Source organism: Papio anubis, chromosome 8, assembly GCF_008728515.1.
Source record: "Papio anubis isolate 15944 chromosome 8, Panubis1.0, whole genome shotgun sequence".
NCBI classification, from domain to species: Eukaryota; Metazoa; Chordata; class Mammalia; order Primates; family Cercopithecidae; genus Papio; species Papio anubis.
The window spans coordinates 27934942-27961448 of record NC_044983.1 but is presented as its reverse complement, the minus strand read 5'-3'; the positions used below and the strand labels follow the sequence as shown (position 1 = coordinate 27961448).

Sequence of the window (26507 nt, the reverse complement as noted above, 5' to 3'; positions counted from 1 at the left end):
GGATTAGGGCCTACTCTAAATAGCTTATTTCAACTTAACTCTTTAAAGACTGATATGGTTTGGTTTTGTGTCATCTCCCAAATCTCATGTCGAATTGTAATTCCCAGTGTTGGAGGTGGGGCCTGGTGGGAGGTGATTGGATCATGGGGGTGATTTCTAATACTGTTTGAAAGTGTAAAGCACCTCCCCACTTCTCTCTATCTCTCTCTCTCTCCTGCTCTGCCATGGGAAGATGTACCTGCTTTCCCTTCACCTTCCACCATGACTGTACATTTCCTGAGGCCTCTCTAGCCATGCTTTCCATACAGCCTGCTGAACTGTGAGTTAATTAAATCTCTTTGTTTCATAAGTTACCCAGTCTCAGGTAGTTCTTTACAGCAACGTGAGAATGGACTCATACAAAGACCTTATCTCCAAATACAACTATATTCTGAGATAACTGGAGGTTAGCACTTCAACACACGAATTTTGGGAGGACAGAACTCAGTCCATGATGAGATCTAATTTTCTATTTGACAAGCACCTGCTGAGTACTTGCTATGAGCTAGGCAGTTAGCCTAGCTGGTCAGGGCATAGTCAAAACCATACTGATTATGTTAATGAGCCAGTTGGCATAACCCTCCCCAAGGACAGGCAAGAGAGTATAGCAGAAGTGGAGTAATGCTTCCATCATTCTTGCTGAAGCAGCCCCAAGTACTTGTGGTAGGTGCACCAGGAGATCATTTTCAGCAATAAGAATGCTCCAGTTGGGAGACTGCTGTTAGACACAGTGGGCTAACCCAGGACTATAGTGTCCAGAGATGAGGGCTTCCTCTTTGAGCCACTGTAGGGGGCACAGTCCACTGGTGTTGGAGTCAGAATAGACTTGGGGAATATGGGCTTATAGGTCTTAAAGTGAAGGGGCCATATGAATACTTCGAAGATGTTAAGTGATGACATGAGTCAGTGCTTGGAATAACTCAGCCATGGCCATATGACTAGCAGCTGTTGACCAAGTGTTATGGGAAGGTGAATGGAGGCAGGGGGATCAATATCTGACAGTTGAGGGTAAAAGACAGGACAGCCCAGACATTCGGTGGTGGATGAGAGGAATACCTAACTCCAAAGCAGAAGCCCATGAACACATTGAAACAACACTGGACACAGTCATGGGCTTTATTTTTGTATGCCTTAAATCTTTCATATTTATTACGTGATCTTATCCTCCCAACAAACTTGTTGAGTAAGTAGGGCAGGTATTACTAATCCTATAAGTTAAATAAGGCAATACGGCCCAAGTCAGTCAAATGAGTGGCTAAGACCACACACTACATTAAATCAAAAGCTGTTTCCTGACTCCCATTCCTGAGTTCATTCAACTTTCAGTGCTGAGACTGGTTGTGGGATTTGTCAGCAGTGATTTTTAGAAAAGCTCATGCAGTCCTTTTCGGCTTTGTGAGAGAAGGTGTTTTGGCTGGGTCTGAGCCCTGCCCACCTGCTTGTCATATGTCAAGAATCATAATGCAGGGGTGAACCAAAGGCACCCCTTGTCCTTGAATATGCTGAGTGGTCATTAACTAGAATGGTTTTTGAAGGGAGACTTATGCTTGAGTCATGGCAAGGCAAAAGGAAGCTTTCATCCCTCCCTCCCTTCGTTTCTTGTCTAGAGCTTAAAGGCAATGTCAAGCAGCCTACTCTATTCTATTTCACCTGGGCTACCTCTTTGGCCTTCCTTGGCTCCTAGACTCAAAGTCTCTCCCAAGCAAAAGATGCACCAACATTTCCAATCTAACTCCGAAGTCCTGAGGCTGCTTCCTCTGGGAAGCCCTTCTTGAGCCCCTAGACCTGAGGCAGCAGTCTATCCCTTCTGCTCCATAAACCCTAGCACTGTCATAGCACCAGAAGCTTTGACTGGCAATTGCCCATTGGCCTTTCTGGGTTTCCTAAGAGACTGTGCTTCTCATGGACAAAGGCTAGTCCTTCTGGATCACAAATTTACTCCCAGGGTGACTACAGTGATCCAGGATACTCCCTTGAAGGAATGGAAAGAGGAAACAAAAGAGTGAGGTTTTACAAGATCTTCACTCCTGCCTCCCCCAAATTCCACTCCAGCTGTAGGTTGTCAGAAGAAAGAAGTAAGGGAGTGTTGATCATTCTTTGCTGAAGCTGATCTATGGTGGTTCCATTATGGTTATGATTCTCAAGAAACTTGGACAGAAAGGGTGTGTGGAGAGAGGCAAATAAGGGCCACCACAAAGATCGCTTTCTTGGAAGGAAAGGAAGGTGGAAACCAGAGGGACCCTTTCTCTGACCTTGGAGGATAAGTGAGGAAATGGAATTCCAGTGGAACGGTGGTAACAGCTATTGATCATGACGGAAGCTAAAAGGGTTGGGTCATGTCTGCCATGGCTCATCTTGGCAGTTGCACTCGGATATGGCCTGCACTATTCAGAATCTGAGTTTGGACTCTGAACCATTATCAAAAGCCTGAATGAACCAAATATAAACATGCAGAATGCAAATTCCAAGAAATAAAAAAAGTGATGATATTTATTAAAACCCCAAGGCAAATAGTATTTGAAGAGGACACTGATATACACAGGACTGCTGTCACTTCCTCACTGTAAAATAGAGCCTGTTCCAGCTCATCTCACACATGACTATTATGTAGAACAAGCCATAAAATATGACCATAAAGCACTTTGCACACATAAAATGCTACATGGCAAATCCTTACTACTACTTCCCATCATTTAATATCTGAAAATAAATGTCTACCAATCATAATAATTTTATGTGACTTTGATGGGTGCTGGCTCTTACCAAACATGGAAGTAGAAAATGGGCTATCTGTGGAAGGCACAGTTTTACCTTGTAGGTAAAACTGCCTTGCTAGAATACATTTGTTTGTGTCCTTCATATTGAAAAAAAAAAAATGTTTGCCTGTCTGGAAGATTCTGTAGGTAGATAACATGCTTTACTTGACATTTCCCCCCCAGACCCTATCACACAGTAGGTAATTATTATAATATGTTCATTGAATGAATTAATGGTTGCATGAATTGATGATTCAAGATAAACTAAGGGTACAAGCTTCTGGGTAGAATGGGAGCCATCCAACACTGTCCCTAACCCGGACACACACATTGCTTTATGACTGGAGTAGGATCATTGGCATTGTTAGGGAACTGGTCCAACTTATTTCTATATTATGCATTTCTTCAGAGGTTAGGACTGTCAGGTTTAAATCTTTTCCTCTCATGCACTATAAAAACTGTTTTTATTTTGCATTCATGACTCAGTTAGCCATATTCTTGGAAAGTGTTGGCACTATTTCATTGTTCAGATTAGGATCCTCTTCACTTTGTTCCCCACCCAGAACAAAACAAAAACAAAAACCACCACGGTTCATACTCTGAACATCAAACTCCTCGTCTCTAAAGAGTAGGGGCTGGTCCAAATGCCTCCTTTCTACTTAAGACTCCGTGATTTTGTGAGGACACCTCAGTCTAGTGCCTGCCAATGGAATAGATTTATTTTAAGAAGAAAACAGGTTGGGGAAGGAGCTGCTGGGCAGCTTCAGCCATTTAATACCGTGCTTGACAATATAATTCACCTTGTGCTCCTTCCTGAATCACAGCCTCCAATATGCTGTGTGCCCCTGACAGCTGGGGCACCATTTGCTGAGTTGAGGCAAGATATGCATTTTGCAACCACTCTATCTCACCCACGCAGGAAACCATTCACCTTCTGGCTGACCTAGCAACCAAATCATAAGCTCAACAGAGAAGCCGGGTGTGACGTGGAAGCTTAGAGGGGGAAAGAACAAGATTGCTTTATGCAGGGTTATTGTCCAGATTTATTTATGGCCCTTAAGTTAGACCCCCTCCACATGCTGTTGGCTGAGAAAGAGAGGGCTGCTATTTAGCAGTAGGATGATTTTTTGAAAAAATCCTTGAAATGATTACGTATTCCCAAAATTCAGCTTGTAACTGATTGACAAAACACAATGCCTGTATGTGTGGTCATTAACTACAATGATCTGGGGCATGAGGCAGGATGTGGACACACCACACACTCCTACTGAGATTACAGTCAGGAGCTAGGCATTGCTCTTCATTTTGAGTTTAAAATAAAAAAAGACTGACAAATGAAATATTAATATGGAGCACCCGCCAACAGGTTCATAAAAATTAAGTACTCCTTTTGCCTTTTGCCTCCTCTGCATGGTTTCTTTTTGGAATCAAACCAGCTCTCCTTGTCATTATCCAATCGATATGGCCGATGGCAATCCTGGGCACTTGGAAACGATGTCCATGTGCTCTCCAGCAGCTGCCATCCATCTCTTGCTTTTCCTTAATTTCTGCTGACAAGCATGTTTGCTCCCACAAAAGGCTTAGATTTGTAGGATAAGAGCATTGGGATTGTGTCCATTTGACCTAAATTTGGGGATGTGGTGACATTTTGATGAGATTTGCTCATTGTAAATCTTAATTGATAGGACTAACGCAAAACCTGAGTGATTGAACATTGACTGGCTCCATCTGTGTTGGGCAATACAGGTACAGAGGGGAGCATTCGAAGACTGCAGCTCTCTGATGTGTGTGTTTATTGGAAAACAGTGTGGAGAAAAGAATGGTTATAACAGTAAGCTATAACAGTAAGCAGCCAAGAAAGGAGAGTGTTGACAGAGGAAGGAGGTAGGTGAAGGAGATACTAGGTTTCCCCACTTTATCACTTCTCTCCTTCTCCATGCAGAGCAAGAGACATCATTGTGGCTTGGTTCCTTAGATGTACTTCTGTATGCTCTCCTACGCTGCAGAGACATCCAAATGTCTTCAGCTGATTAAAGTCAATAGGTAAGTTTGGGGCCAGGTGCAGTGGCTCATGCCTCTAATCCCAGCATTTTGGGAGGCAGAGGCCAGAGGGTCACTTGAGGCCAAGACTTTGGGACCAGCTTGGGCAACACAGTGAAACCCCATCTTTGTGAAAAATAAAAAAATAAAAAAACAACTAGCTTGGCATGGTGGTGTGTGCCTGTGATGCTAGCTACTTGGGAGGCTGAGGTGGGATGATCGCTTGAGCCCAGGAGGTTGAGGCTGCAGTGTGCCATAACTGCACCACTGCACTCCAGTCTGGGTGACAGAGCAAGACCTCATCTCTAAAAAAATATTTTTAAATTTAAAGAAACAGGTAAGTTTGAGGTGTCAGGTTGTCAGCATCGCACATGGTGCAGTAATTAACGAAGGTGACTTGTGAGCTGCAGAGTCCATCATGAGGCTCTTCTCGTGAGACTTGGTCAGCCACAGGCTCTCCCAGTGGGATGTGCTGAAGCCCCTCTCCACTCTGTCCCTGCCCTCCCAAACAATGAGAGTGCTGCTGGGCCATATGCAAGAAGCCCTGAATGGTAACATCTGACATCATGTGCTGTCCTGGGCACCAAGGGGGGGCCTCGATGGTGTGTCCATCAGATCGGAGTCTTCCTTCAGCCATTTGACTGGATTTCTCTTCCAATTCCAACTTCACACTGTTCATTTCCCCACTGGGCTTGAAGGTCTGTTTTGCACCCTAGGCAATTCGATGGGGACTGACAACCAGCCTGGTCCCACCCTGCCTGACCGATTCTCCTGGGGGAGCATAGTCCCTGAGATGACTGAGACTCAGGGCGTTTATCTCCACTTTGATGCTATTTCTACTTCATCCTGTGCCTCTAATGACCTCTAATAGTCAGTATGTCTTGAGGACACATGTGTCAACCATCTGAGGTCCTTGAAAGAGAGTCTAAATTCAGGTATGGGATATATCATGGTGATCAAGTTAATCTGCCTAATTTCTCTTCTCCACATGTCAGCAGATAATAACAGGATATAAGTAAGGAAGACACTTGAAGGTTTTTAAGAGGACAGTGTGTGTTTCAGACACGGCCTCTCAGCTGTGGCAGGGGAGAGGTGTTAGGTGGAGGATAAAGGACAAGGCGTGGGAAGGTACAGATGGAGACAGAGGGTCCTGAACACAAAGTGAGAAGCCAGACTGTTCCATTGCCCTTTTTACCCCTTCCCTGCTGGGGCACAGCTTCACAGGGCAGGGTACAGTGCAATTCTGACATCAACTACCACAGTTGGTGCAGACTTTCCTGGTTGAAAGCACAGGTCCCCCAAAAACCCCCACCCTTCAGACCCCAGCCACAAGCCCTGGGGTTTCCAGGCCACCCACACATGATTGAAATACAGGCTACATGATCGATCTCGTCTGCAGCCTTCCCCACTTCCCCAACCCCTTTAAGCATATGATTGGCGTTTCTGGCCTGGATAGTCCCTATCCTGAAACTGTCAAGGGCACAGTCACCTCACCTCATCAGCATGAACTCAGGCCTGGCCTCAGGGGCCCACCATGAGTACCAAAGACACTCCTATTGCTCAGAACATTCCAAGGGTTTAGAAATTCCCACCCAGGAACCTAGACCAAGACCAGCCGCATTCTTTACTGTAGAATGTCTGCCTTTCTCCTCTCTGCAAAGCCAGATGGGCTGTGAAGCAATCAGCTTCAACCAGCGGCTCTCATCCCTCACCAGTTACAAATGGGCTTCCTTTTGCAAAACTGGAATTGAGACTTAAAAACAGAGGCCAAGTCACATTTTGTTTTACAAACTTGCTTTACCATGGGATTTCTTTTAGCTCAAACTCCCCAAGGCATTTAAAAGCTAATAATAACTGCACTGCATTTGTGTGCTTGCCGAGAGGCCGTTCTGCACATGGAGAGCACAGTTCCAGTCCCAGCTTGTGGTTTCTTGGCAGAGGGACCTTGTAGGGGCTGCCTTAGGTTTGTGGCCCTGGGAAAATATTTTTACAGGGTCTCATCTCTATACAGAAATTTGAGTTACCTTAAAATCATGGTGTCAGCACCATTCTAGTGCCTCACACAATCTCATGAAAGGATACTCTGCCGGCTAGCAGGCATGATCTGCTTGGTGGGACACCCTCTTGGGTCTGGGTCCAACTGAGGACCCTGGGACAACCCCATAGGTGCAGGCCTTTAAGCTCCTTGGGTAGCTGGTCACCCCAGTGAAATGGGGTAAATAGAGTATTGGAGACACATGAAGACCAAGGCCCCCAGGGGTCCCACACTCCTCAGGGATGGGAGGGCCTAAGGCATGGAGCACAGCAGCCCCACCTCCACAAGTCCCTTGAGTTTGCCAGGGTGTCAGGATGTTTCTGGACATTGGACAAATTCCTTAATCTCTGTGTGTCTCTTTCCTCATCTGTCGAATGGAGGTTATAATAGCAATGACTCAGGGTTAATGGAAGGACAGAGCCAAAGTAGAGCCTGGCGTAAAATAAGTGCTTTTTTAAGGTGTTAATTCTGATTCTGTTTTATGGTTTGTTTTTTGTTTTTTGTTTTTGAGTCTTGCTCTGTCACCAGGCTGGAGTGCAGTGGAACAATCTCGGCTCACTGCAACCTCCGCCTCCTGGGTTCAAGTGACTCCTCTGCCTCAGCCTCCCTAGTAGCTGGGACTACAGGTGCATGCCACCATGTTTTACGGGTTTTTAAAAAAATTAAATGTTAACCTTTAATCCACACAACTCTCTAAATAACTTCCTGTTTTAATTCACATTTCACTGATGAGGAAATTGGGATTTTTAGAAAATTAAAGTAATGTGTCCAAGGTCACACATATATCTGGTAAGTGTCTGAGTCAGAATTTGAACCCAGTTAAGTCTGACTCTAATGCCTGATTATTTTATGATATGCTCCACTATCCCTCAATTGCTCAAAAGTCAAATTTATGTTATCTTTAAAAAAATCATGGCTAATGCATACAAAGGCACGTTTATGTGGCCTGATCAGCATGGGGGTATTCTTTCTGGAGTGCAAGCTGCAGATAACTTTGGCTGCTAGAGGATCTTCTAGAAGCAGGAGCTGTGTGGCAGAATAGAGCCTATAATGCCACCTTATTAGCAAGTATGTAAACACCAAGAAAGTGACACTACAAGTATTTCTCAACCCAGCACCCAGTGCCACAACCTGCCTTCCTTTAGGGACTAACGGAACTTCATCCAACCTTCCCTGTAGGCTCCACCAAGCACTGGAGGTTCCTCTGTTCCTGCAATCCCCTGGGGGATGTTTGAACATCCTATTCTTCAGCCTTGGCTTTGGGAGTGTGGCATTTACAAAGGAGCTCCCAGCCAAGCTTAGGTATGGGGAGGAATCACTTAGCAGCCTGCCTATGAACAGAGTTAAAAAGGGAATAGATAATTCCAGGAGCAGCCTGAAGGCAGTTTCAGCCAAAGAAGGGCACATTAAGATATAGAAGGGAACAACTGGGTAGGTATATATCCAAAGGATTATAAATCATGCTGCTATAAAGACACATGCACACGTATGTTTATTGCGGCACTATTCACAATAGCAAAGACTTGGAATCAACCCCAATGTCCATCAGTGACAGACTGGATTAAGAAAATGTGGCACATATACACCATGGAATACGATGCAGCCATAAAAAAGGATGAGTTTGTGTCCTTTGTAGGGACATGCATGCAGCTGGAAACCATCATTCTCAGCAAACTATCGCAAGAACAGAAAACCAAACACTACATGTTCTCACTCATAGGTGGGAACTCAACAATGAGATCACTTGGACTCGGGAAGGGGAACATCACACACCGGGGCCTATCACAGGGAGCGGGGAGGGGGGAGGGATTGCATTGGGAGTTATACCTGATGTAAATGACAAGTTGATAGGTGCTGACGAGTTGATAGGTGCAGCACACCAACATGGCACAAGTACACATATGTAACAAACCTGCATGTTATGCACATGTACCCTAGAACTTAAAGTATAATAATAATTTAAAAAAGGAAGTTAGAGGAATCCACAAAAGTGAAAGAAGTCGTTGAAGTTGGGAAGAACCCATTAGGCTTGGGCCCTTGGGCACAGCTAAGAATATCTGTGCCAGGTACAAATTCCAAGCCGCATACTTAGAGATTTGGAGCAGACAAGCTAAGAAGAAAGGCAGGGAAAAGAAGTCGCTTCTACAGCAACCAGAAGAAAGTTACCCAACCAGGGAACCTCCCTGTTAGAACTATTCCGGTTATACCAATGTCAAGGACATCGCCAGTGAGTTCAGAAATTTAATAGCCAAGGAAATATCTAGAACCTCTAGAAAACTGAGGTTCTAGATCTGTGAAACTGGAAGCACCTCAGTTGTGATTCTGACATAGGTAGGAAGGGATGAAAAAGACATATTTTTGTGACTTTGTGGGTCTGTGCAGAGCAAAACAGTTTCAAATGATTCCACAAAGCAAAATGATTCCTCTTCTGAAAACTGAATGTGAGAACCACCACCAACATCCACCTATGCAAACCTTCAGGCGATTGAGCCATGTCAGGATAAGTATAATCTGGCATTTTTATCTTTGATTCGGAGGTGGTCATAAAGACCTTTTCAAAGAGGTAGGAAATGAGGCCGGTGAGAGCAACTGTGAATGGGAAATGTCAGGATACCAGAGATAGTGCAAATGAAACAGAATTGAGCCAAGAGCTGCGGCAGGTAATTTCAAAAGCCTAAGGTCATCCAATCTCCCTCCATGGGGGTGTGAGCTTTTCAGCAACCAGAGACTTTGCAGCTCACACTTCCTAGGGAATTAGTCAAGGTCATATGGGCCGCCTGGAGGTAAAAAGGAGGCTGATCACTTAATCTCCTTGCTGATGAGGAGCTGGATCTGAGAATGCAATCCACCCATGAGTTCTGGAAGGTTTCTATGACTCTCTCCACTCAAAATTGGGTGCTGGCTATGGTGTCATTGACATTTGTCTTCACGGTTCTTTGCCCTTTCTCTTTCAGCTCCTAACAGGACCCACTTCTACCCCCCAAACACTGGGCTCTCTCACCATGCAAGGCCTCCATTCATGGAGCTGACTGAGAAGGCAAATAATTTATGCTCAATGTTTGGTCATTTAAAGCATTGCTTTCCTATCCCCGGAAATATCTTTGTTGCTGCTCTTGTTTTTGTTAATAATAGTAATTAGACACAAAAAACAATGAATGTATCAGGAGGGGATGTGAGGGAGCCTTCCCTCTTCCTTCAACCCCCACTGAGTTCTAGTGCTAATCACTCTGGGTTTAAAGCCAGGAAGCTCAACTTCTAGCCTCTGCCACTTAGGACCCCGTGTGATCTTCAACAAGTCATGTCGCCTCTCGGGGGGCTCATTATTCTCATCTAGAGTGAGGAGGAGAGGATGGTTTCCAAAAATCTGCTTCAAAAATCTTCTAAATTCTATGAGCTGCCTGTGAGTGAAAGCCAGACCTGTTAGCATGTCTTGGGTCTAATTCCACAGAACAGCCCAGGGGGTGTGCAGTGCCTTGGCCAATGTCTATTAGGTCTACAACCCGTTCTCCCTGAGAGTGAGACAGGAGAGCCAGTGGGAAATGTTACAGAGCCCACCACGCTGGCCTGGATTGCATGAGACTGTGGCCAGAAGCGAGGATTTCAGACATGGTCATTGACGTGAGCAAACTTTTGCCTTCTCTACTCATTGAGATAAAGGCAACAGGAAAAGAATGGCCATGCACCCTGGGAGGCAGCCCGGCTCCACGTGGGCCCAGTGGAATATTTGCTGGCCTATTTGGAAGTTAGAGAGAAAAGATTATGAAAGTAAATACTATTTAAAATTTTTTCTTTTTCTTTTTCTTTTTCTTTTTTTTTTTTTTTTTTTGAGACGGAGTCTGGCTCTGTCGCCCAGGCTGGAGTACAGTGATGTGATCTCAGCTCATTGCAAGCTCTGCCTCCCTGGTTCACGCCATTCTCCTACCTCAGCCTCCTGAGTAGCTGTGACTACAGGCGCCCGCCACCACGCCCGGCTAATTTTTTTGTATTTTTAGTAGAGATGGGGTTTCACCATGTTAGCCAGGATGGTCTCGATCTCTTGACCTCATGATTTGCCCACCTTGGCCTCTTGAAGTGCTGGGATTATAGGTGTGAACCACCACACCCAGCCTAAAAATTTTTCTTTCAAACAAAGCCTAGTCCTCTCCCCAGCACTTATTTTTTATTGTTGTTATTATTATTATTATTAACAGCTCTGGTGACCACAGATTCCATGCCAGGAGTCGTTTTGCTCAAGAAGTACTTTCCTGGTCCGTGTTAGGTTTTTCATAACAGTCGATGATGAAAAGTCTTGACAGCTGCTGTTTGCATTGTAGGTGGGGACAGGTGAGTTGACATGGAGTTGTTTGTGCTTCTTTTGTGCAAACATTGAATAACAGTTACCTTCAGTTGAACTTTACCGGGTCAAGTAATTCCACTTTAATAAAACCTAACTCAGGCTTCCCATTAAAACAGAGGTGAAGAACTAGGGGCACCTTGAGCTAAGGAGGAGAGAGGCCTAAAGTTGGTTTTACTGGCACCCAAGAAACCATCATTCTTCCTTTCTTGAGCTCAAAGCACTTGTTTTTGCCCACTAATTAATTACTAGGAGGTGATTTGAACCCGTGGTCATGCCTATTAGGTATAAGGCTTCTGACACAAGACAGATTCAGTAATCACTGCCTGGCATTTCCAGTTGAAAAGGGCCCATCCCAAAATTAGTTATAGGATACCTCTCAAGGCGTCCGTGAGAGATCCAGGCAGCATCTCCGAGGAGAGCGTTCAATCTAGGGCACGGGAAGGGCCTTATTTTGTGATATTGTGCTTTGTCCCTGTGACGAGTCATCTCTTTTTCTCTGCTAATTTATTTCTGCTCTAGGTGAAATCCTCCAGTATGTGGCCCTTCCGGGAGGACCTTCCTGTTTGGCACGCACAGCCAATGAGCTGTGAAGCACTTGCAGAGCTCAAAATAGAAAGTCTGCAAGCACACTGCTCCCCAGGGCCTAGTCTGTGCCTGCTTGCTCAGATGCAGGAGAGTGGGGCTAGGAGGGCCGGCTCCTCCGAGAAGGCCAGGCACCTCTCAGGGGTGGGCCTCGGTGCAGAAGGAATGTGATTGCTAAGTCACCACCCTCATAGTTCTAGAAATCATTTCAGATCTCTGCCAAATGCAACATTATCACTGAGCCCTGGATTCCCGCCCCAATCTAATATCAAGAAAAAGTTGATTGCTTTCTAAGATTGAACAAGCTAAACACCCAAATTTTAGGATTTCTGAGGGTATGAAAGGTACTTGGCTATTATCACCATCAGAGAGAGCTATTAAGAGGAAAGAAGGGGAAGAGCTTTGAACAAACAAACAAAAGCCTTTCTCCTGCTCTGCTAATCCACCTTGAGATATGACTCATGTTGGGTTGCCTTGGTAACCATGACATCAGAAGAGGGACTGTGTGTGTACGTGTGTGTTGGTGGGGAATCCTTTCACACGTCCATCCTGTGCCTCACCCTGTGAGTGCCGTGAGCTGACCCCGCCTGCACAGACATCGCCCTTTTGCACCTGGAATCATTTTGCCATTGCAGGATCTCGCCACGGGCTGCTTGTCATTGATCATTTTCTTGGGGTGAGCAGTTTTGATGGACAGGGTGTCTGTCAGTGGCCCACGGGCACCCAGAGTATGATCAGAGGCTCTGCTAGCCTCCTTCTCCGTCCCCTCCCCAGCTTTCCTGATGGGGTCTGTGGTTTGTCCTCATCAAACGAAGACTGCTGCAGCCCCAGGGTGGTTTTAGTTTTGGGGAAGTCTGGTCTGTCCTCCCAGGCTGTGAGTCTGGCCCTGTATAATGACAACCAGGTGGGCACATTGAATCAGAATTAGAAAAAGCATCACCAGCTGGGGAAGGGGGTGTAGACTGTGTGGGTCCCTAGCCTGCCTTTTTTATCTCTAAGTCCAAAGAGAAACTCCTCTAATCCCTGGTTTGCTCTGGAATGCCAGCTGCAGAGAAACAGCCACAACAGTCACTTGTAAAGAGAGGCCCTTTCTTTGAAGCGGAATTTGCAGCCATGGCTAAACATTCAGGTGAAATCACATTACAGCAAATCCTTTCAGGCCGAAGTGCCTCAGCAGAGCTATTCTATCTCCTGGGAAGACTTTGGGATTCAGCGAATGCTCTGCGATGAATGATCCTGCGCAGTGATCATTTTATGTGGTTCTAGTCCAGTAACTGTTACCCATACTGTGAAAAGCTCTGTAAAATGAGATCTGTCTGAGAATAACTTGTATCCAAGAAGTGGTGTTATTAAAGGGCAATATGGGGACCAGGCGCGGTGGCTCACGCCTGTAATCCCAGCACTTTGGGAGGCTGAGGCAGGCAGATCATAAGGTCAGGAGATCGAGACCATCCTGGCTAACACTCTGAAACCCCACCTTTACTAAAAATACAAAAAACTAGCCGGGCGTGGTGGCAGGCACCAGTAGTCCCAGCTACTCCGGAGGCTGAGGCAGGAAAATGGCGTGAACCCAAGAGGTGGAGCTTGCAGTGAGTCGAGATTGTGCCACTGCACTCCAGCCTGGGCGACAGAGCAAGACTCCATCTCAAAAAAAAAAAAAAAAAGAAGCAACATTGAGCAGTTAAAAAATTGACCAGTTACAGGTAATGTAACTTTAGGCAAGTATCTTTAATTCTATGACCTCAGTATATTTTTAATAAGTTTATTTATTTTTAATGATGAGGCTAGTAGCACTTTTCAGGGTCTTGGTGAGAATTCAGGGAGACAGTGTGGGAAAGTGCTTCATGATCTGGGATGGGACATTCCAACAGAGGCTATTACCATTGCTTCAGATGAGATTTGAATCCCAGCCAATACAAGTACATCAAAATGCTGGATGTTGACATTGTCTTGTCATGAGAATTGTAATGTCTTCCATTATTCCATGAATACTATCAAAAGAAAATTTTGAATTTTTTTCTAGCTTCATTGAGGTATGATTGACAAACAAAAATTGTATGTGTCTAACATATACAGTGTAATGATTATATATATGTGTGTATATATGTATGTATAGTGGAATTCTTACCATAATCAAGTTAATTAATATTAATCTCACAGTTACCCTTAAATTTTTTCTTTGCAGTGAGAACACTTAAGATCTACTCTCTTAGCAAATTTCAAGCATACAATGCACTATTATTAACTATAGTCACCATACTGTACATTAGATCTCCAGAACGTATTCATCTTATAACTGAAAGTTTGTACCTGTTGATCTCCTTATTTCCCCCACTTAAAATTTGTAATTTTATTTTGTTTATTTAGTTCTTTTGAGACGGACTCTCGCTCTGTTGCCCAGGTTGGAGTGCAGTGGCGTGATCTCAACTCACTGCAACCTCTGCCTCCCCGGTTCAAGCAATTTCCCTGACTCGGCCTCCCAAGTAGCTGGGACTACAAGCATGTACCACCATGCCTGGCTAATTTTTGTATTTTTTTAGTAGAGATGGGGTTTCACCATATTGGTCAGGCTGGCCTCGAACTCCGCACCTCAGGTGATCCACCTGCCTCGGCCTCTCAAAGTGCTGGGATTACAGGTGTGAGCCACCATGCCTGACCCGAAATGTGGAATTTTAAATAGAATCTCAGACATTATACTTAAGGTATGTGCTTTCGAGATCCCGTGCTGTCATGCAACCAGGAGCATGAAGTCATAAGTGGGGAGGGGAGGGTGAGGGAGAAGGAGGGAGGCACTCCCTGACACTTCTTGCAACCTGTTGTTACCAAGGCAGCAGAGTAGAGCAATAAAGTGCAAGGACCTGGAAATCAGACACACCTGGGTTCCTGGTGCGCTTCACTGCTTCCTGGTCTCTGATATCAGGCAAGTCACTTAACCTCTTTAATCTTCAGTTTCGTCTTTTGTAAATGAACCATAATAATGACTCATCAGTTTCTTGTGACATTTAAATAAGCCAATGTATGTAAATGCTTAATCCACTGACTGGAACACAGTAAGTGCTCAAAAATGTTGGTTATTAATAATTCCCATAATCAATTGATGTTTCCTTATCATTGAATGTTTCTTTTAAATATGGAACTTAGAGAAAATCACTCAATTCTGAGTTCATTTGCTGAAGGTTGAAAATATTAAAAGACACCCATATCTGTCACCATTTCCACTGATGACTTCAAAGTTGCACACATGTCCTAATGCAAAAGCACCTGGCACAGTACCCGACATGGCACATGGTGAGTGTTCTGGAAACTTACCAGAATGGGATGAGGACATATAAGCATCTGCAATGCCAGGCTCAGGAATTTGGAATGACTTTGATAACCAACATCGTGCCATCAATGGTTTCTGAGCCATAGAGGTGCAAGATCATATCCAGGCTTTAGGAAGACAACTCGGAGAACAGAATGCAGAATGAGTTGACGGGCAAGATGTCTGGATGCTCGGAGATTATGGCTGTGCTGCCAGAGATAAGATTATGGCAGTATAAGAACAGAGATAATGGGATACACTGAGAAGCGTGGCAAGTGTAGGACCTACAGGAAGAACTTGGAGCTGGGGGTCAGGGTAGAGAAAGGAGTGATGGTGAATGGAAGGTTTGTAGGTCAGGCAGGGTGGAGATGTGAAGTCAAGGAAGGACTGTCGGGGTGGGGAGGCCCTCATTCATCTGCACTGTTGGGTTTGAGGAGGGGCTGGTGAAGGGGCATGAATGTAGAAACATAGTTTAGAGCAAAGAAGAGAGGGCGGGGCTTGAGCTAAAGTAAAGGGGCCTTCTGCCTAAAGATTACTGCTGAGGCCATGGGATTCTCTGCCCATATCCAGGCTAGGAGGGAGGAGTAACCCCAGGGGTAGAGTGGTCAGAGAGGCCACTGTCTGTGAAAAGGGGAGAGTGGAGTATCACAGACATCAATGTGATAGAGCATTAAGACTTGTTCAACCAGACTTGTTGCAAGAGTCAAGGGAGGCTCCAGAGTCAAGGAGGTTGGATTTGTAATGAGGATGCCCCTCAGAACCCTAAGCCATCCCCTTTAAAGAAATGGAAGGAATGAAATCATGTCCTTTGCAGCAACATGGGTGCAGCTAGAGGCCATAATCCTAAGCAAATTAACACAGGAATAGAAAACCAAACACCGTATGTTCTCACTTACAAGTGGGAGTTACGCATTGAGCATACATGGACATAACTGTGGAAACAATAGACGGGACTACCAGAGGGAGAAGGGAGAGGAAAGTGGGTTACAAAACTACCTCACGGGTACTGTGCTCACTGCCAGGGTGACAGGATCCATACTCCAAACTGCAGCATCACACAATATTCCAACGTAACAAATCTGCACATCTACGCACTGAATCTAAAATAAAAGTTGAAATGTAAAAACAAAACAAACCAACAAAAAACAGCAGTTGACGGGATCGCAAAAATATAAGAAAACACAAGATAGAGGGGGTAGCGAATGCAGTAGCAGAGTTTTACACATGTGAAATGCTTAGGATATGCACGAATATGATAATAAATATGGTACTTTTTTTTTTAATGCAAGAATGTGCAGTTAAGTAGTCAGGGAGGGGGCTGAGTCCAGAAGTGAGTCAGCTGCCCAGATAAGACCAAGCATACCTTGGCTATAGATACCAACTGCTTTAGTTTCGAGCCTTGCCGAGAATAATACCCTCCCTTCTGGAAGCTGTGTGTAAAGGCTAATGTTTCAGGAGAGGAGCGGGAATCGGGAGGCTTGGTGGGAACCAGCTGTGCGACCTGGGGCAGGTTTTCTTTTCCTTTCAGGTCCTTATCTCTAAAATGAAGTGATTGATCCAGGTTATCTCTAGGGTGTCTCAATACACTCACTTCTTCTCCTTGTGGTAGGAACAAAATATAGTTAATTTTGATAAAAAAGATATCAAAGACAAAACCCCATCAAGTCTCTCAATTGTTTTCCTCTCTGGTTTCCTACCCAAGTCTAAGTCAATATCCTCTCCTGCTTCAGTGTACGATCTTGGCTAGGACATCACGATACTTTGCTTCTAAATCTAGAAGACAGAGGAGAAGGGAAAAGAGAAAAGATAATATGTCACTTTTCTTGCCTGCCAGTGATTATATCTGGAGGGAAGGTGAGGCGCAGAGGATAAATCTTATTGGATCCTCATCTCACAATAATTCTATGGAACATATAGAGCAGGGATGATTTTCCATATTTTGTGGTCAATAGAACTGAAACCAGAGAGGTTCAGTAGCCTCTCAAAATTCATGCGGATAACTAATTAAACATTTACCAGATACCTCCTATGCTTGACTTCAGGGAAACAAAGATGGATAAGGCACTAGCTGTGTGATATGAAACAAATGACTTAACCTCACTGGCTTTAGTGCTATCCCCTATAAAAAGAGGGGACTCCATTCTGTGATTTGCTAGGTCCTTACATTTCACACATTATGGTTTGGTCTCTGCATCCTTCTGTTCTATCACAGGAAAAGGCTGAAGCCTTTGCCTGGGCTCTAACTGGGTCTAGGTTGTGTGAACCTCTAGATGCAGACATCTGGGGCAAGAGGTGAGGCGCTGGTTGCCTTCCAGGCAGATGTAGTTAAGAGAGTTGGCTGCAGACAATGATTTTGCTCTGTGTCTCCAAGATCGTGGGCAGGTGGGAGCCCAAAGAGAGGCTATTAGGATTCACATCAGATTGTTAGTTGGGGGGTTATTATTTTTAAGCCAGCACCACTTTAAGCACTGCCTTGCTTGCTTGCTGTCTGGGACATTCTTTAGCACCTTTTCAGCTTGCAGCTCCCATGAGCAATACAGGTCACTCTTCAGTCAGTTCCCCTGATCTGTCCTTGCTATTTCAATCCCTATACTTGTGGAGGATCAGTAGCAGAGGAGAAACCAGACTAAAAAAAGATAAAATGATCAATGTCAATGTGAACATACCTATTTGTATGCAAGTTCATAAACACACTTCGCTGCGAGCCCACGAGAATGTTCCGCATAACCACCTGCCAGGGTTGTGGTGGGGTGAGGAGCAGGGCTGACTCTCTGGCTCTCACTTTCTTTTCTTTTTGATATGGTTTGCATCTGTGTCCCCACCAAATCTCATATCGAACTGTAATTGCCAGTGTTGGAGGTGGTGCCTGGTGGGAGGTGATTAGATCATGGGGGCGGAGTTAACAATGGGTTAGCACCATCCCATTGTTCTCGTGATGGTGAGTGACTGAGTTATTGTGAGATCTGGTCCTTTAAAAGTGTGTGGTACCTCGCCATTCTCTCTCTTCCTCGTGCTCCAACCATGTGAAGTGCTGGCTCTTCCGCCATCACTATAAGTTTCCTGAGGCCTCCCCAGAAGCAGATGCTGCCATGTTTCTTGTACAGCCTGCAGAATCAGGAGCCAATTAAACCTCGTTTCTTTATAAATTACTCAGTCTCAGGTATTTCTTTATAGCAATATGAAAATGGACTAATACAGTTTTATTTTATTTTATTTTATTTTATTTTATTTGGAGACAGGGTCTTGCTGTCACCCAGACTGGAGTACAGTGGTGTGACCATAGCTCAATGCAGCTGGGCCCAAGGGATCCTCCTGCCTCAGCCTCCTGAGTAGCTGAGACTACAGGTTCATGCCACCACACCCATTTTTTTGTTGTTGTTTTGGAGACAGGATATTGCTGTGTTGCCCAGGCTGGTCTTGAACTCCTGCCTTAGCCTCCCAAAGTGTTGGGATTACAAGTGTGAGCCACCACCCCTGGCCAGACTCTCACTTTCTAGGTGGCATTGTGGGTGAAGTCTTAAACTCTGTGCTTTGGTTTCCTTGCTGCAGAGTAGAGATAATAATAGTACCTACCTGAAAGAGTTGTTTTGAGGACACAGTGTCCTTATTCATGTGAGGTGCTTAGAGCAGTGCCTGGCACACAGTAAAAACTTAAACTATGAACTGCTCATCAGTTCTCATTATCTATAGGCAGTTAGTTCACAGGCTCACACAATGTCTCTTCACAGCTCTTTGAGGATCCATAATTCTAATCATAATTCAGCCTTTCTTCTTAGAGTAGCTTCAGATCCTGACATTAATTTCCTCAGACATTTAAGGAATCACAAGGTAATGGGTTGTTATTATCTCATTTTTTTTTCAAAGTGAAAGCAAGTTTATTAAGAAAGTAAAGGAATAAAAGAATGGCTACTCCATAGACAGAGAAGCCTGTTATCTCATTTTATCAATGAAAAGATTTGAATAAAAAATTAAGTATCAGTTTGTGCCCAGTCTCCTTGGGCATCCATAACAGAGATGGTAGAAATATCTATAATCTTGCCTGGCCTGGCTCATCTTACTGTCAGCCCTGCCAGCTCTAAGGGTGCCCAGTAAGTTTCTGATCATGCTGGAAGGATCCTGTCCTACCCCTGGAAACACGGCTGGCCTTTTCAGCCAAAGCACCATCCCCAGAGACTTCAGTCCTGGAGTCCTCATGACACCCATATCCTGAGGGACACTTACCATTAATCCCCAAGTTGAAAGTTTGCTAGGTTACAGCTGACCCCCAGGAGGCCAAGAGCAAAGGAAGGGAACATGTCCTTCCTCTCTGTAGCCACAGAGGGTCCCTGCATATCCAACCAGCCAAAGTGGTGCTGTCCTTGGAAGGCTGGAGTGGAAGTGGCGAGAGGGGTTTGTTAGGACTTGTATTATTTTTTTCTTCAATCTAAATAAATGTGTATTATAAGGAAATAAGTTTAGATTATTGAGGTAAACAAAACTAAACCAAATACAACCTATATGTCCTATAATATAAAATATTCACCTATAACTTTATTTATTTCTCATAAATATCCGAAGGAGTAGAGTACCAATGGAAGTATGCTATACAAATATATCTCAGTATGCTATACAAATAGATTTCAGCATTTGGTAAAGTAGAAATTTTTAGTGGCATAAAAGCTGGCAGAACCGATGGACTGCCTTTAGAGGAAATAAGGTCCCAGTTTCTGGGGAGGCGTCACAAGATGCAGGGTAACCATTTCACATGGAAAGGGGTTCCATTTTAACGGCCATCCAAGAATTAAAATAAGAATTTTGCAGTAATGAAATAGGTTCCTTCCAAAATAGCACTGAACACTCTGTCTGTGGTGTGTTCAATCAAAATAGCTGACATAATTTTTTTTTAATGGCCCAAACACCTGGTTCATGATAAAATTCCTCAGGAATCTTTAAGAGGAAGGAAGGGTCTGTGTTAGCTGGGAGTGAATCCTGTGTGAGCAGATCACATCAAAAGGTCATGCTCAAGTATGTTGTATGTTCCAAGTACAGCTCTGGATGCTCTGGGAAATAAAGTGTCATAAGACAGGGGTCCCCAACCCCTGGGCTGTGGACCAGGACCAAGCCACAGAGCAGGAGGTGAACGGCAGGCAAGCCAGGAAAGCTTCATCTGTGTTTTCGGCTCCTCCGCATCACTCGCATTACTGCTAGAGCTTTGCCTCCTGTCAGATCAGCAGCGGCATTAGATTCTCATAGAAGCACGAACCCTATCGTGAATTGTGCATGCGAGGGATCTAGGTTGCACATTTCTTATGAGAATCTAAGGCCTGATGATCTGTCACTGTCTCCCGTCACCCCCAGATGCCCCAGATGGGTCCAGCTAGTTTCAGGAAAACAAGCTCAGGGTTCTCATTGATTCTACATTATGGTGAGTTGCATAATTATTTCATTATATATTACAATGTAATAATAATAGAAATAAAATGCACAATAAAAGCAGTGGGCTTGAATCACCCAGAAACCACCCCCCCCCCCCCCCCCCAGTCCATAGAAAAATTGTCTTCCATGAAACTGGTCCCTGGGGCCAAAAAGGTTGGGGACCACTGGTATAAGACACAACCAGCACCCCAAAGGAGCTTATAGCTATTTGGGATATAGAGAGGTCAAACCCATTCTCCTTGTTTCTAATGTGGTAATACTGAAAAATTACTTGCCCAGGTCGCAGGGAGTTAGAGGAAGAGCTGGGAGGAGAATCTGGAATTGGACATGAGGAGACAGGAAAGGGAGAGTCCTAGGGAGCACAGGCGGTGCCGGGAGTGAAAGCTGACACTGGTGGCTCTGGTTCATAGAAAGAGATGCCCTCTGGATCATTTAAGGTCAGGAGTTCAAAACCAGTCTGGCCAACATGGCAAAACCCCATCTCTAGTAAAAATACAAAAATTAGCCTGGCTTGGTAGTGGGCGCCTGTAGTCCCAGCTATTAGGGAGACTGAGGCAGGGGAATCGCTTGAACCCGGGAGGCAAATGTTGCAGTGAGCCAAGACTGTGCCACTGCATTCCACTTCAGCCTGGGCAACAGAGTAAGACTCTTTCTAAAAAAAAAAAAAAAAAAAAAAAAAGATGTCTTCTGCACCCTCTACTACTCCTACTCCTACTCCCGGTTCTAGCTCTAACTTTGAGTGGAAAACATCTCACTTTCACTGTCTTTCCTGCCGGTACCAAGACCTTGGCTCTTTCGGGCAGTGGCAGACATGGGATCTCTCTCTCTCCTCCCACACTCCACACTCCCACCCTCCCTTCCAGAAAGCTGAGGCCCCAAGGAGGGAGGGCCTCTGCCTGCAGCCTGGCTGGTACCCCAGTCCTTGCCTTTTCTATGCTGGAACTGCACAAGGCCATTTCATGTCCCATTTAGCAAGTGTGGAGAGCTCTTTGATTTGGTAGGTGATAGCACAAGTCATCCTGCCTCCGATGGTGGGTGAAATACCATCTGATTCAGAGCTTATTTCGTGACTTCCTCCAGAACCGACTGCCTCATTTGTGTCTCCAAAAATAAAAATAGCAAGGGTTAGATCCTATGCCTCTCCTATTCCCTGGGGATGCTGTGATTGAGTGATGACTCTACCAGCAAAGTATCGAGGCTGTCGGTCTGTTCCCTTTTGATCAGAACCTAGAAAAAGCACGTGGAGCAAGTGATGTTATCCTCTGAACTTCACTGCAGTCCTCCCCAGGGGTTAAGGGCTCAGGACCCTGTTTGGCCCAGCACTTTCAGCTTGTTCATTTCATGTTGAGCTTTGCTTTCTACAAATCAGTGTGTGGACAAGATCAGTCTTTTAGCAAAGGAGTAGTTAAGGCAGTGCTATGGGGGAAGTATCGGGTGGGACTACAGTGCCTGGATTTCACCATCAAAGATCCCTTCCATTGGCTGCTTCTCACTAAGATCCTTTCAAAAGGTTCTTTAAAAAGAATACAAAGCTTTGTAAAGAGCCACACAAATGTAAACTAAGGTGTGGCAAGGTTACGTTACTCTAGGTCAGAGGTATGGGTGTCAGGAGGCTCAGGGAACCATTAGATCCTAGAGACATTAGATCTGAGACAAGAAGCTTCCAGAGTCTAGGAACTCAGTGGACAACAGCAAAGACACCAACCCCAGGACAAGGCAGTGCCTGTAACCCTGCTGTTATTGCCTATTTGCTCCAGGACACCATCCCCCCTCACCGAGGCTTAGTATTGGGGTTAGAATGGGTGCTCATGATAGAGTATGTATTAAAAATCAGTTCCCGTCCAGGCTGAGAGGCTCACACCTGTCATCCCAGCACTTTGGGAGGCCGAGGTGGGCGGATCATTTGAGGTCAGGAATTTGAGATCAGCCTGGCCAACCTGGTGTCTACACTAAAAACACACAAAAATTAGCTGGGTGTGGTGGCGCATGCCTGTAATCCCGGCTACTCAGGAGGCTGAGGCAGGAGAATCACTTGAACTTGGGAGGCAGAGGCTGTAGTGAGCCAAGATCGTGCCACTGCGCTCCAACCTGGACGACAGAGCAAGACTCTGTCTCAAAAAATAAAAAAAGTTCCCTTCTCTTCCATTAAAAAAAACTCATCTCATCTATGTGTCCAACTATAGACCCCAGATCACATTTGAAGATAAAATATCAGGGATCACCCAGGCCCCTGACAATGTGGAAAGGAACCAGATTACATACAGGGGCAGTGTAAGTCTCCTTCTTAAGCTCCCCTCCCACCCCCAGAGCAACAGCCACTTGCCTTTGGAAGAAGTGGATCATGGCTGGCACTCCACACTTGGACCCCTCTCTGAAAGCACAGCTTGGCTTCCATCATTCTTATGATCCCTTCTAATCACAAATAGCAGCCTTCCAGAGCAATAAGCTCAGCCCCTTCCATTGTTCCCACAGCCACAGACACAGGCATGCCTGTGCCCTCCCGTTGATTCTTGCCACGGACAATCCTAGGGACAAAAATGTAGTGTTTCATGGCGACTTTGAGATGACATGCACCTAGAGGTAAGTCTACAGACAGGGCCAGCATTAGGTACAAATTGCAGTGAGACTTGTCTATGGCACCCTCCATTGGCACCTTTCTGCCTTTTACATCTTTCCTGTCCCTTCTCTCCTGCACTTAGTGCTTTGATACACATAGGCCAGGGATGGTAAATACATTCCATTTTCAGTGCCAACTGTGATTAATAAGTAGGGATCACTGTATTGAGAAAGAAAAAACAGTGGTATGTGAATTCTGGAATCAATTGCTAATGTCTGCCATGGAGATATTATTTGCATCTTCTCATTCATCTGTGAGCCTTAAAAGGCAAGACTGTGTGTTATTCAACTTCAGATCTCTAATTATTAGTGCCCAATTATGTATTATATTTGAACAGTATCTGTAGCAACTGTGGACTCTTTTATGTCTAACTTGCTTGTTTTCAGCTCTGCCTGAATTTCAGCTGTCACAGAATGAGTGACGTAGTAAAATGGAAATGCATCATCTCAGTTTCCCCATGGCCTGAATGTCCATACAAAATGAGAGAAGAAGAGAGGACGTGAGGAGTTTTTAATAACTGAGGAAAAGTGGAAGGAAAAGTAAGGATGAAGGTGAAGATGAAGGAATACGTCGGAGATGCTAGCACTGGCATCCCCAACCACACAGTACCATGTCCTGCTAAAGAACTCTATAGAATATACATGTAAGTGCTATGCTGCAGCAGACTTAAACTTGCAAGAGCTGCTTGTTAAATTTTCAGGAATTTTGTGAGTCAATTGACATCATGTTTGTAGATTGAAATTAGCTGTGATGACAGTATTTATACCATAGGAATTGGCACAGACTAAAACATTTATAGTACCACATTGCATTTATGCCCCCAAACTCTGGGTGTAGACAGGAGTGAAATCATTAGTATCAGTCAATAGCATCCAAAATAGGCTAAGCTGTCTTCAGTTTTGAGTCTTGGTGGGAAAGTAGGACTGGCAATCTGGCTACTCTTCATGCCCAGTGGGGATCAGGGGTTGCTGTTCTTTTCAGTGTTCTGGGATTTGATTGGCCCTCTGATATGATTTGGATGTTTTGTCCCCTCCAAATCTTACGTTGAAATGTGACACCCAATGTTGGAGATGGGCTTACTGGGAAGTCATGGAGGTGGATCCCTCATGAATGGCTTGGTGCCCTGTCCTCATCGTAATGAATGAGTTCTCACTCTATGAGTTCACTAGTGAGCTGTTGTTTAAAAAAGCCTGGCACCTCCCCCGTCTCTCTCTTGCTCCTACTCCTGGTCTTGCTATGTGACTGCTGACTCCCCCTCTGCTGTGATTGGAAGTGTCCTGAGGACCTCCCCAGAAGCAGATACTGACACTATGCTCCCTGTACATCCTGCAGACCTGTGAGCCAAATAAACCTCTTTTCTGTATAATTACCCAGTCTGAGGTATTCCTTTATAGCAACACAAACAGAGTAACACACCCTCTTATCAGAGGCTCACCTTGACATCAGAGTGGAAGAGTGGTGGCCTGTCAAACATGGATGGTGGGAAGGGCAGCTGCACAGAGGGGGCTCTCGGTGATCACACGATACTGTAAATTAGGTATCACGTTGCATTCCTGTAATGGCAATTTGAAGGGAAAATGACACAAGAACTCCTAGGTCATGTCATTGACTAAGGAATGCTTTTTCACTCCATTAAAATGAGCCCTGAAGGACAGGCCCAAGCCTACACAGGCAGGGTCCTGTAACCTGAGGTCACTGGGGAGCAAGGAGTTTCTCACTGGAGCTCAGAGAATTTCTCAATGTAACTCTTTCCTTCTCTGACTAATAAGGGTGTAGATGGCAGTCTTCTTGGGGAATCCATCTGAGAAAAAGAAGCTTCAGCATTGCAAGATTTCAGCTACTTGGACAGGATACCACCTTTCCCATGGCTGGAGCCCTTGACACATGTCACTGTACACTGCTGTTCTCGCTGGGGTAAGGAGGAGCGGGGAGTGCTGGTGGAGAGGGTGGAAAGGTCCTGGGAAAATGGCTGATTTAGAGGCCATTCCTTCACTATACGATGCTGGTGGCAGTCTAGACACCTCTTCTTTGCTAGATTGTGAATTTGGAGCCATGGCTGAATGGGACCACAGAAGGACTGTCCTGCCCATTGACACTGTCATTGATTCAGAGCAGTAGGAATGTGTTCGGTGAAGACAGGAGCAGGGCAAACTAGAGAAGCACAATAGATAAAATGAACGCAAGAAGGACCAGTCTCAAGAGAGGGGAGAGGATGATAGAAAGATAACCCTTGAATGATGTCTGCTCACTTCCTGAAGTGTTTTCTGAGCTTCGGTGATATTCAGTGCTCTCTCATAACTTCTGCCCCCTCTCTTCCCTTTCCATGTACTTTCTTATTTATTTAATATTGTCTTTAAAATTGCTCACTTAAAGAAAAACCTACTCAGCCTCATGTTAAAAATAGAATTCTTAAAATCATAGGTTTGATAGGTGAGTTTTAGTTTCTCTAACACATATGACTATAAAGACATAACTGTTAAAATGGAAAACTCTTAATTCATCCACCCCCGAAGTCATGGCGGGTCCCCATGCTGCACCTGGATGGGAGGAATGGTCTCTGTGGACACAGACAGATGTCACTTAGAACAAAACTTCAGAAAGTGCCTGAATCTGTATGTGTGTAATTCATCAATGCCTCCCCATCTCCTGCCCAACTCACATAATGTCAATTTAACAGCGGTGGCCGTAGTTGCTGCGGCATTCATTCACTGAAGCTCTCATTTGGCATCACACACATTTTTTTCCCTTTTGAAAGGCCTCAAGCACATGAACAAGAGTGAGAGGTGCCTGGTCTCTGTCCAATCAGGTGTTGAGTTGCGGTGGTTTGTTTCATTGTCAAGAATAGAGTTGTTGCCTGTCTAATGTACTACAAGGTATTCCATTTAAAAACAGGGTCTCTAGAGGGAATTATTCTAGAATAAGCTATTTCCCTTCATCTAAAATGAAGGAAGAAAAATACCAAGAAGAAATCCGTATTTTCATGTCATTCTTCCTGTTTCTGCTCTATCCTCTGTCTCCTCCTTTTCATGCCACTTCTCTTGTCTGTTCCTAATTTTCTTAATCCTTTTCTCGCTCTGTCTCTTGTCTCTTCATCATAACCCAAAAATACGAATCTAGGCTGGGTGCTGTGACTCACACCTATTATCCCAGCATTTTAGGAGGCCGAGGTAGGCGGATCACGAGGTCAGGAGATCGAGACCATCCTAGCCAACATGGTGAAACTCTGTCTCTACTAAAAATACAAAAATTAGCTGGATGTGGTGGTGCATACCTGTAATCCCAGCTACTCGGGAGGCTGAGGCAGGAGAATCGCTTGAACCAGAGAGTCGGAGGTTGCAGTGAGCCGAGATTGGGCCACTGCACTCTAGCCTGGTGACACAGCG

General features: G+C 44.9%; 2 long non-coding RNA genes across 2 annotated transcripts; both read left to right on the top strand.

Moving 5' to 3' along the window:
- The first annotated feature begins 346 nt into the window (after window positions 1-346).
- Window positions 347-26322, top strand: LOC103886709. The gene is made up of 3 exons (XR_002523744.2): window positions 347-4838; window positions 23511-23767; window positions 24894-26322. It is a non-coding gene; the product is annotated as an uncharacterized LOC103886709 (long non-coding RNA).
- On the top strand, window positions 10904-13114 carry LOC116276345. The gene is made up of 2 exons (XR_004185782.1): window positions 10904-12464; window positions 12834-13114. It is a non-coding gene; the product is annotated as an uncharacterized LOC116276345 (long non-coding RNA).
- Window positions 26323-26507: the final 185 nt, after the last annotated feature.